Source organism: Colobus angolensis, unplaced genomic scaffold (assembly GCF_000951035.1).
Source record: "Colobus angolensis palliatus isolate OR3802 unplaced genomic scaffold, Cang.pa_1.0 Scaffold189, whole genome shotgun sequence".
Taxonomy (NCBI): Eukaryota; Metazoa; Chordata; class Mammalia; order Primates; family Cercopithecidae; genus Colobus; species Colobus angolensis.
In genome coordinates, this window is record NW_012115032.1 from 2,340,153 (window position 1) to 2,352,483 (window position 12,331).

Consider the following 12,331-nt stretch of genomic DNA (forward strand, 5'->3'; position numbering starts at 1 on the left):
AAAAAAAAAAAAAAAAAAAAAAAAAAAAAAAAAAATTACTGAAACTTCCTTTGGAAATACTTCCACATTGTAAGTGACAAGTGACTATCAGAGAGATGTGGATCTAGTGAAAGCACCAGCTTTTCTCCATTCATTAAAGGTTAGTAAAGCTTAATTTATTTCTTAATTTTGGTAAAAATAAATATAAGTAGGCCTTACACTATTGCTTCTTTTGTTCAGTCATGTTTACAGATGAGAAAATTTCAAACCCAAGGTCGAAAAGCATCTATTCATTAATTAAAACCAACTTCCCAGAGTGTTTGGTGGAGCAGTCATAATCTTGCTCTGCTAGTGATGTGGGTGATATGGAAATATTTCTAGCTTTGTCAGAAACTTTAGTCACATGTGGTGCTCATAACATTTGTATGTGTCAGGTTGTCCTCTGGCTGTCTGGTAAAGATTACGTAGTCCTTCTTCAAGTAATGTTTTTAAATGAAAAAATAAATTTCATGCAATTACAAAGGAAATCAGTTATAGTGAAATTTAGTTATCAAGACATTTAAACCCAAAATTCAGGGAGACAGAAAAATATATGTGCTTCTTTACCAGTGTAATAAAAAACTATATCTAGTCATGGTTCTGAAACTTACTGAAATTTTATAATAATAAGTGCAAACATATTTTAAGGTTTTTACATCAATGTAATCTCATATGAATATAACTGTAATTTATGTAGATTACAAATTCATATCTATTACTATCACTGTAGTCTATTATTGATATTCATAGTGTGAGAGAATATTGATTTCAGTTAAATGTTGGTAAAAATACAGATATAATCAATACTTTCCTCTCTAATTCATTAATTATCTAATTTTTGTTCACAAATTCCACGTTAAATCACGCTAACAGAAAGCTGGTCAGGCAAGAATATTAAATAAATAATATTTTGAGTTCAGTGACAACTAGTAATGCTACAAACTTAGAACAAAATATGCAAAATGTTTCATTTTTTTTTTCAAAATAAGCAGACATTGTACTGACTTCCCATTCCCCCAATGATTAGTTTTTTCATCATTCAGTGACTGTGTAACTATTGTTTGAATTATAGCTGGTCAGATAATAGGCAGAGCATAGCCATATGTTTTTTAAATATCAACTATTTTTCTTCTCTCTTTGTTATTCCCCCTTTTTTCTCTCCCATAACATCACATCTTTAATTCAAGAAATAAGAGTTTCTATATAAATTGTCTTCAGAAAAAGAATGTAAGATATTTACATATACCTAAGCATTTAGAGAGTCAATGAAGATTGAGGATATAAATAAAATGCATGGAGGAAATGGCATTTTATGAGTAAGAGACAATTCTGTTCCAGCCTAACAAATAATTCCTTGGACTTGCAACAAGTGATGAGGTGGAGAAATGTATGAAATCAGAGGCTGATTTGAGAAAGAGGCTCTGTGTGTCACTTAGGCAGATGATCAGGTCCCAGAAAAGGAACATCTGTCCCAGCAGTTCAGGGCAGGCTGAGCTTTAAAAAGCCTTGGAGATTCTTAAGCCCCAATATGTAATGAAAGTAACTCTTACGTATAGAAAAGAAATACCTAAGAGACTTACTAGAGAAGAAAATCTGCCCAGGAGATACCAATGGTAATGTGGTGGAAGAATAAGAGTATGAAACCTCAATGGATAGCTAAGGACCAATGGTTCCCCCATCCTCTTCAAAACACCTTGTTGTCTTATATAGTATTAGAATTTGTACATCCACTATGAATGCTAGAAAATATTTATGTTGGTAGGAATTAAATTTTCTCAACTCAGTAGTAAGGATAATTCTAAAGTTTAAAAACCAAGTTGGGTTTGTGATAATATTATTTTGCATACTTTAGTTTATAGACTTAGTTTTATCAATGTTTTAAAAATCAGTCTGCCAGAGTAGAAGCTAATCCAAGATGTCAGGGATGGTCCTTTATATCTGGCTAGTAAATGCAGACATACCTGAATTCTGACTCATATCACTACCACTTTTCCATACAGAATTATTCACTTAAAATACAATATAAAAAAAATAAGCAAAGCCAAAATCTCCAATGTAGGAAACTCTGATTAGGTAGGTGGAAACACGTGCACTTTTTCTCCCACCCAAGACAGGTCCCGAATCTTATAACCATCCATCCGAATCTGTGGAAGGTCAGGAGTCTATAGAGAATGTAAATTGGCTGGGCCACAATGTCTGTACCTACTCAGAAGCTGGGCCTGTCAATGTCTAGGAAGCTGAACAATCAATTAATTATTCTTTCTCCTCATCTAATTAGTGTAAACATAGAAGAATGATTCAGAAGAAAGTTGAGGAGAGGCAAAAATTTTGAATACCTTTCTCACCATTATACAGACAGGGAATAAAGTCCAGAATTCATATTTCTACTTATATTTTAAATAATCTATTAATTGATACATTGACTTTATCTGTGTGTAGCATTGGAGAAGACAGTCAGTTTGGATTTCAAAGCCCTTGATAATTTTTTCTTAGATAATCACCATATGTAAAAATATATATATATATCTTTAGATTAATAAGCGCTTGGAAAGAATTAAATTCAAGCAAAAATGAATAATGAATCTTTATTTGAAGCCTTCTATTGAGTATGGATGGATTTAGCAAAAATAGTTATTGGAATGAAGAGGGAGAAAGCAGTTAAAATATTATTTGGTGAAATAACAAGAAAGGAAAAATAGGAATATAAATCTATTTAGCAGAGGCCTTAAAACAAGTTTCAGATCCATTCTAATCTGTGCTGTTTGCTGTTGTTGTTTTTTTTTTTTTTTTTTTCCTTTTTAAGGAACTTTTCCTTGTTGAAAATATGTTGCACTATTCTTTGGATTCCTAACCCATTGCTGAAGTCAGGTGACAACACATTTGCAGTTCCTGGCACCCCAATCCCCTGCTGTCAGGATTGTAAATGATGCCACTTTTCAACAAGCAGTGATCCAATAAGGGGATTAGAGGCATGAATTTTAACTGACAAAAAAATGAATTTGAAGGTAATGTGATGCTTTTTCTGTCACTATGTTCTGAGAATACTGGTGCTAGTGAGATCTGAGGTGCAGCTGCTTATTTTATTTGCCATTGTTAAGTGGAAATTACCAAATACCTCGTCAACTGTGTCTAAAGACCTCATGGAATAGTAAAGTGTGAATAAGTTTGTTCCTTCTATATCAGCTTCCACTGTATCACAGCTTGCTTCTACTCTCTGAAGAATAATTGAATAAATGTTCAGGCGGAGGTAGGAAGGACTACTGCTATGACTAATTAGTAAAGAGGCTTTATATCATCTAAATTGGATCCACTGTGACATTCCATTACTCACTACACTGTAGTATACGTTGAGTTTAAGCATAAAGTTAATGTATGTTTGTAAACAGTAAGCTCTCTCCCTCTTGTATTTTAAATCTCAGAGATGCCAGATATTTCAAGATTTTGATGATATTAGATAAATGAATACATACACACAGATTTCTTAAGAAATCATTTTATAGGTTTTTGGTTGATATTTAATTTAATTCCTCTGTTGCAAGAAGAGGAGCCTGCTGATTACAAAGGCCACATTGGTCTCCTCACTCTAGAAACTGTGCAAGCCAAGATGACAAGTGAGAGAGACGATGTGAGCTTTATATTAGTATGAGAAATGGTACCAACTGGGTCTTGCCTGTAGCTTACAGGTGATAAAGGAAGAACCCAGTGTGCATCACAATTGGAAGGCTGTTCAGGGTTTTGAATTTCCTTAGCTCCATTTATTTTTGTTAAATTAATTATATTTACTTTAAGAATATGCTATATATATATTTTATTAATGTATGCATTTGTTTAATGTTTATTGACTACTTGTTGTCAATGCTGTGATTCTCTTTGTAACTGAATAGGAGTAATATGAGTGCCCAATGGAAAACGTAGTATTGATTAGTTTGTATAGATCACAGACCACAGACTGATAATTAGATGGTTAATTTGGGAATTATTTAATTATATGATTTTTATTACATCTTTAGTGTTGTAAATAAGAGCAAAGTAATCACATAGGATCCTGTGTGATTTTCCACTTACAACAGAAAATTTAAGAAATACTAATTTGGCAGCCATGAGTACCTTTTATGATTACCTATTATGAATGCCCAATTAAATCCTGGAAGTTCTTAAGATCTCACTTCATATATCATTTTAGAGTTATATTTCCTACCCTCCAGGACTGAATACAGGTATTTCCATTATAATTTCTTGTCTTTTTAGTGGGTTTAGGTTGCTATAGTGCAATACCATAGATTTGATGGCTTATCAACAACAGAAACTTATTTGTCACAGTTCTAAATGCTGAAAAGTCCAAAATGAGGGTATCAACGAATCCAGTGTCTGTTGAGGGTTTGTTTCCTTGTTCATAGGTGGTGCCTTTTCCCTGGGTCCTTACATGATAAAAAGAGACCAGACAGCTCTCCGAAATCTTTTTTACAAAGGCACTAATCTCATTCCCAAGGGCTCTAACCTAGTGATCTAGTCATCTTCTTCCCAAAGGACACACTTCCTAATATCATATTGATAGATTCAACTTACACATTTGAGGAAACACAAACATTCAGATGATAGCACTTTCAGCATTACATACTTTATTTCCTTTTCAATCTGTCTAGAATTTTGCATTTATTCATGTAAGCAATTCACTAACTTCACTCTTTTTTTTAATGAGAAATGGAAACTTATTGAATGAGGTCATTTATTTTGTTTCCTACCATCAAATCTCCACCTTTCAATAGAGTACATAATACATGGTAAGGGTAGAATAAATATGTGAATTTACATAAATAAAATAATGAAGAATCTATTAGCATAGGATGACCTTTTAGAGAAATTTTAAAATACTGAATGAGAAATGTAACACAATATTATAATATAAAAATAAGCACCCATATGATTAAAAAAAACGCGTAGGGTAGGTACTATGGGAGAATGGTAGTGAAGTTTCTAGTTCTAGTTTGGTGGCTACCAGGAAAGACTTTTCATAAAACCATCTCTTGATTGTATTTCATCTTCTACAGCTACCTCTTGTATCCTTGCTCTATCAATCATATTTTCTAAGTGTGGTGCATAAACATACTTAGTTTTAATTTTTCATCTTAATACAACTATCTGAATCCTTATTTCAGGAACTTATCAACATTGAATTTTTAAAAATGAGATTTCTTCCACTGTGCTTGGGAAAAGGTGAGAAGGATGATCTTAGATAAAAGCAAATTATGTAAAAATAAATCACTCGAAGCAGTTTCCACATAATTACATTTTCTTTTCTGATAGAATATAGTGATTTTATTTATTGAAGGTGATGACAGGGGAATTTAAAGAGCACACAAAAGATTAGCGGTATCTCCTCAGCAGAATGTGACAAAAGATTACTGGGTTATGTGAAAACATTTCCAAGACGAATTGAAGACCAAGCTGAATGTAAGTATAACAGATCTTTTACTACCATAATCCAAATTTGTATGTAATTTTTTGTCTACACATACTATTCAGCACTTTCTCTTTTCTTGCCTTATTGCACTGGATAAAATCTGAAAATAAATTTAAATATTTAGAAAAACGATTTTGTTTTTAATTTCACTGACAATTGTTTGCAATTTCTTAATATGGTGTTTACTGTGAAGAAGTGAACTATACCTTTAATTTTAATATGGGTAATATGCTTAAGGCATAATTTAAGAATTTTGTCTTTTGTTCAGAGCACAAAAGAGTATTTATATAACTCTTTAATGTATTGTAGTACTTACTGTTATTATTATACATTTTAAAATAATGCATTAATGCACTGATCTATGTGAATAAAACCCTTAATGTTGAATCATCCTTCTATTCCTAGGTTGAAATTTAACTGGCCATTGTCTATTTCTATTACTCCATGTGATCTGTGTAACTATTACCTTTGAGATTTCTCGACTAATATTTACAATAGGGATCTATAATATTTTTCCTCTTGGTTTAGAATCTTTATCAATTTGATTGTAAATAATAGGTCAAGCCTATCCCTAACTCTATGAATTATATGTTTATCTCATAAATTTAATTTATAACTATTATGTATTTTTATATTCTATAAAATACTTCTTACAGTTTGCTAAAATTTATTTGTGAGACCACTACAGTTTTTTAAATGCATACCTTTGATAATTATTTTAATTTATTCAGGGAAATTAGTCTGTGTTCCCCCATATTGCTAAGCAACTTTAGCAATTTCCACTTAAGGTTTATTATTATCATCAAAAACATTTATATAAGATTATAATAACCTGTTTTACATGATGCAGTCTCTTCGAATCTGTGGTTTCATTATCTTTATTATTTGTAATGCCATAATTTATGTTTTCTCTCTTTGTTTGTCATCTGTGTAACCAACATTCTGGGTGTTTTACCCTAAATTCTTAAAGAAAATATACAAATCCAATATATAGTATTTTTACTAGTATTTTCCTAAGGTAGTCATTTTCCTTGCTAAAATAATCAATTATTCCTCCTTCTGTTTTTCTATTTTTTCCCCAAACTTCTTGAGTTGAAGGTTTAATTCATTTGTATTGAAATAACTTAAAGTTATGAAGGCTTCTCAGAGTAATGCTTAACCTACATTCTTTAGATTTTTGTTACAAGAACAATCTGAAAATAATCAGCATTCTATACTTTCATTTATTTATTCATTTAGAAATATCAGTAAGCCTAATTTTCATTTTGCTTTAATAATACCGTTTTATCACATTGACTTTGGATTAATCCAATCAATTAGATTTCTACTTAAGAGTAAATAAAGGCATGTGTGTGTGGGAGGGTGTGTTTGTGGGTGTGTGTGTGACCAGCTATTAATCAATTATTGATTATATTTTATACATTTGAGAGAAATGTTCATATTCATAGAGTGAATATATGTTCACATTTTTCTCATTTTCTTTTTGTCTATTGAGTTGAATGTTTTATTTACTTATTTTATTCCACTAGTGGTTATAGCAACAAATATTTTTATATCAATATCAAACTATGAAGACATAACTATACATATGCTTACAGCTACTTCTATACAAAAAGAAGACATATTTAGCATTTTATGACATATCTGCCAAATCTCCACCTTTCAATAGAATGCATAATACATAGTAAATACTAATATTGATTTCTATTATTATTGCTAATATTGTGCCATTCCTATTTTGCTTTCTTTGAAAATTTATTTGAACATTACAAATTACATTATAGAGATATAAAATTATTTACATACATTACATGTAAAAATTAGATACATTATAGAGATGTAAAGCATAGTATATAATATGAAGAAATGTAACAATTATATAAGTATTAAATAGAGATATAAAAACAATGTCAAACTTTAATATTTGCTATCATTTAGAATACTGTTTAAGCCCTTGCCTAAACAGAATGCAATACCTCAGTTAATCCTTGCAATAACTCTATAGGCTAGAAACTATTATTAAACAATTTCTTTAAATATGAGGAAATAAGGAGAAGACAGCTATAGTAGATTTCCGAGATAACTCAGGTGGTATGAGGTAGACCCGGAATTTGAATAGATAAAATACTTCTTTATCATCTGCGCTGCTAACCAGCTTGTTACCACATGTCACAGTAGGGTATTTTAATACTGAATTGAAAGGCCTTACTGGTTACTCATTTCTCCTGTCTATTTACAAGAAATTGCTATGGGCTAATTGTGGCCCATAGCTCCTAAGGAGGCATAAGATGAAAATTTTTATCCTGAAACACAAATGTGGTTAAGGGGAGATTCCTAAGTACTTACAGATTCAGGTTCAAAATTTGAATGTTGGGCCTGTATGACAGTGCCTGAAAAACGGCAGACTTCTTGCTTGAGTGACAATATCAGTTTTCTCTGTATGCTAGCTGAGAGATTAAAAATAGCAAGCCTTAGCCTGGTGGTCTGCCTCTGACTTGGTAGATATTTCCCTCCAAAATGTGGCTAAAATACCATTAAACTTGAGTTTGCCTCAATAAGAAGCAAATGAGGCAATGTAGAGCTATATTTACCTACTTGCATTCTTATCAAGTTGTATAGTCTTTACTATTACTCTTAAAGCATAGCAAAGTTAAAGAAACATGTTTCCACACATAAACTTATGTCCTAGTCATCCTCAAGCCGCACTCAATGTTTGTGAACTATCTCAACTTTATTCTGGTTCAGTTTTCTGTAGGCTGGAATATTTCCTCAATTATTCCTTTTTAGAGAAGGTGTATGGGCAACATACATTTTAAGTTTTTGAAGGTTTATAAATGGATTTTCATCTTTACTCATGAAACATCTATTGACAGGGTTTATCATGCTGAAGTTTTGGTTCTTTCCTCAGTAATATAAACCTTCCAGATGCAAGGATTGCAGGAAGGAAATGCCAGACTTCTCTTTCTTCTTAACTATTTTTTTCTGTTTGCAAGTTTCTCAAATGTTCACTTAATTCTTAAATCCAGAAATTTCAGAAATATTAACAGAAATGATTCAAGTGTGGATCTTTCAGAAAAAGTCCTAAGTGAACTTCTCAGGTGGCTAACGGGCTTCTATAAACTCTGGTGTAGTGAGAAGGAATTGTCTCAGTGAGCTGGAGAACTCAAGAGAGACGATTAATAAATCCTCTGGAGCCTGTGAGTAAAAGTGGATAGTAATCAGGTCAATGCTGAATTCTTAAAGCTCGTATCTCTTCGTTTCAGATAAGAATGTGATGATTCTGGCCTGGAGGTGGGGCCCTTTTCTGATTTTCAAGAATGTAATTATTTTGTTTCTAATGTGAAAAGATACATCTTAATTGGTTACCATGTATTCCATGTTTCTTTTAAATTTGAAATTAAATATTTATTTAAATTAAAACAGTGTAAATCTTTAGTTAAAAATTAGATAACTTTTGCTTTAGTGTACTTTGGGCTAATCTGAGTCAGGTAAAATGTTAATCAAGATCTCCTTCTGAGTAAAACATGGCATAAAAACATGTCCTTGTCAGGTCAAATTTAATTTTAAATACAGTGGAAATATTACGTATTTATAAAAGAAAATGAGTTAACCTAGAAAACTGTTTAAAGAGGTAGTAGAAAGCCGAAAACATAAAGGCAATGCTGAGGTTATGCAAAGATTAATAACTGCAAGAAGAGGCCACCACCCCTAGGATTGGGGACGTCGAAAAGAAGAGTGGTTGTAGACAACCTAGGAGCTTGGAGAATGCATCCTGTAGGAACAGTGCTTGAACCTAGAGAGGGAGAGGGTTTGTGGTGAAAGTGTCATGAGTTTGACGTAAAGAACCCTGAGGAGGGGGTGTAAATAGCTGTAATTCTAACTGCCAAAAAGCAAAGAAACTCCAAAGAGTCTGGAGGGTGGAGCTGGAGTTGGCTGTTCTCTTTTGATGAGGGACACTGTCAGAAACGAAATGCTGAAAGGGAAACTTTTGTTCCCTTCCCCTCACCTCCAGTTTCCCTCTCTGGATTCCATTAGCAGAAATTAACAGTAAGCTAACTAAAACAGATGTCTAGGAAATACAGTTTACACAATTCTAGAGCAAGCAACTCCATGAAATGTGTAGACAAGTAGACTCAGAGCTAAAATCTGATGGTCACAGGGTGCTTAGTCAAGTCAATGAGAGGAAAGTGAAGAAAATGGGAGGTTCCTTAGGGCAAAGTTGGAGAAGTTCAGAGGATATTTGCATGTTACAACCTCATAATCAACAAATACAACAAAAGACTATCAATTGAAGCCACTGAAACTTACTGCCCCTCCAAACCAAACCAGCTTCCTCATTTTATTAATAATATTAATAATTAATCATTATGAACCAGTCTTATTAGGATTGCTTACTCTTAGTCAGGAGGCACGTTTAGCCAGCCTTTATAAATAACAGGTGAGGTTAGAATAAATTGCAAGAAACAAGCCCCACAGGTAATGTGAATTTTTTGAAGGTAACTTTAACTCTTGAAGTCCAGTTCTGTCATTGATGTTAGCATGTTTCACAGTTAAAATATAATGAATATAATTATACAATTCCTCCTATTAAATGAAAATAGTAACTAATCTTGTAGAAATATATGTAATAAATTCAGGCAAAGCTAGGGAACTTCAATAACTGGTTCAAAAATCAGTATCTTAAAAGCCCAGGTCCAAGAATAGCAGTTAGTATTCTGGACTCCCAAATAAGCATTTATTCAAAAATATAACTGCCGTCTCTCAAAGTGTGAGCAATACTTACACAGAAAAAAAATATATATTTTTTGCCTTTTTCTCAGAACTGAAAATAGTAATATTTTGAGTGTAACTGCTGGAAAAAATAAAACCCAATGAGCATCAGAAAAAGAACTATATTCAGTGGCTGAAGAAATTTGAAGATAACATTTTTCATGGAGCAGCAAGGCATGGTCTTCTGTGCATTCAGCAAAGAAGCACCTGTATCACTTAATTTGTGGTGTGAGCCCTTAAATGCAGTAGGACACTCTGCTCCATGGTGTTCCCTCTCTGAGCCCTATTTATTTTCTCAATAGCACACATTACAACGAGTTATTATTTTGTTGGGTTTTGTGTCTAACCTTCCTTACTAAAACATAAGCTATGTGAAGACTAAGGTCTCACCTGAATTGTTTATAACAGTCTCCCCTCTGCACCAAGCAGAATTCCTGAGTTATAGTAGACATCAAATATGTATTTATTGAATTAAATAGACCACTTGTGCCATATTTAATATTTCTAAAATAGATTATTCTTATTCATTATATACTCAGATATATCATACAGTTACAAAAAAACTTTTATACAAAACTGAAATTTATACACAGTTATAAAAACTTGCAAAATAATAAAAAATATAGAAATTTAAAATATCAGTGATGACAGTAACCTTCAAGGACAGTTAGTTAAAAAATAGAATTTAGAGAATGTGGCAGTGACTTGATACATAATAAATAAAAATCTATGGATAATTTAACAAAATAGAACGATTTTTGTCAATATAGTATAGTTTCTTATTAAAGTGAAGGAAGGACACCACAAAATGAGCATCTAAAATGAAAATTGAGTAAAGTACTTGTTGAGCATGACTTCAGCTGAATAAATTTAAAACTATAATAGGTTATTACTATTAAATATGCAGTTATAGAGGGAACTATATGCATATGGTTGAGTCAAACAATCAATAGGCATTGTTTCAGTTTCTGCTGCTTATTAGCATTGGTCTATCTAACAGGATCAAAAAATCTGCAACCCACACGTATTGGAAAGATAAAATTTGGGGGTCATTGGCAGTTCCCAGAACCCATTTGGACATCAGTGTATTTCTGCAATAGGTAAATGACTCAGTGAAAATCATGTATATGCTTTTGAAACTATATTAGCTCTTTCCAGCCACTATAATATAGATAAAGGGTTTCAACTTCAGTGAGCTAAGTAGTATGGTAATGGTGCTTATTTCACAAAATACGCCTTGTTTCCAGGCATTCCTTGGTACAAGAAAATACTTCTAACAACAATATATTGCTCACTTCAAACTATTCAGTTGTTTCTAAAACAATAGTAAAAGGGTTTTTCTGAAGACCATACAAACTGTTCTCTGAAACAGGCAGGAACAAACATTAGTTTTAGAGATATAGAAGCAACAGAAGTAACATAGACTGTGCAGCCAAACACACATCACACATTACTAGCTGTGTGAAATTTTGCAAATTGCTTAACATTTCTGAAATCAGTCTCTCTATTTGTTTAATTTGGGCAATCATATTTTTCTTGCAGAGTTATTGCAAGTATTCGATAAAACTCATGTATAGTGGTTAATACATAGTAGGCACTTCATAAATGACAAGTATGTGAAGAAAACGTTATATTTTAAAATTTTCCTTAAAAAAATCAGTTTTTGATCTAGCTTTAAGCCAGTTTAGTTTTTCATAGTTTGCTAATGAATCATTGATTGCTCAGCCATGAAAAAATATACTGAAAGTTAGAAACAACTTGATTAGCTATTGCTTATGGATGAACTCCATTAGAGAATACTATAGAAATTTGTACTTATGGAAATAAAATATAGTAGAAATGTTACTTCTGAAATCTGGAGAAAATTTTTGCAATCTAACCATCTGACAAAGGGCTAATATCCAGAATCTACAAATAACTCAAACAAATTTACAAGACAAAAACAAACAACCCCATCAACAAGTGGGCAAAGGATATGAACAGACACTTATCAAAAGAATACTTTTTTTTTTTTTTTTTTCCTGAGACGGAGTCTTGCTCTGTCGCCCAGCCTGGAGTGCAGTGGCGGATCTCAGCTCACTG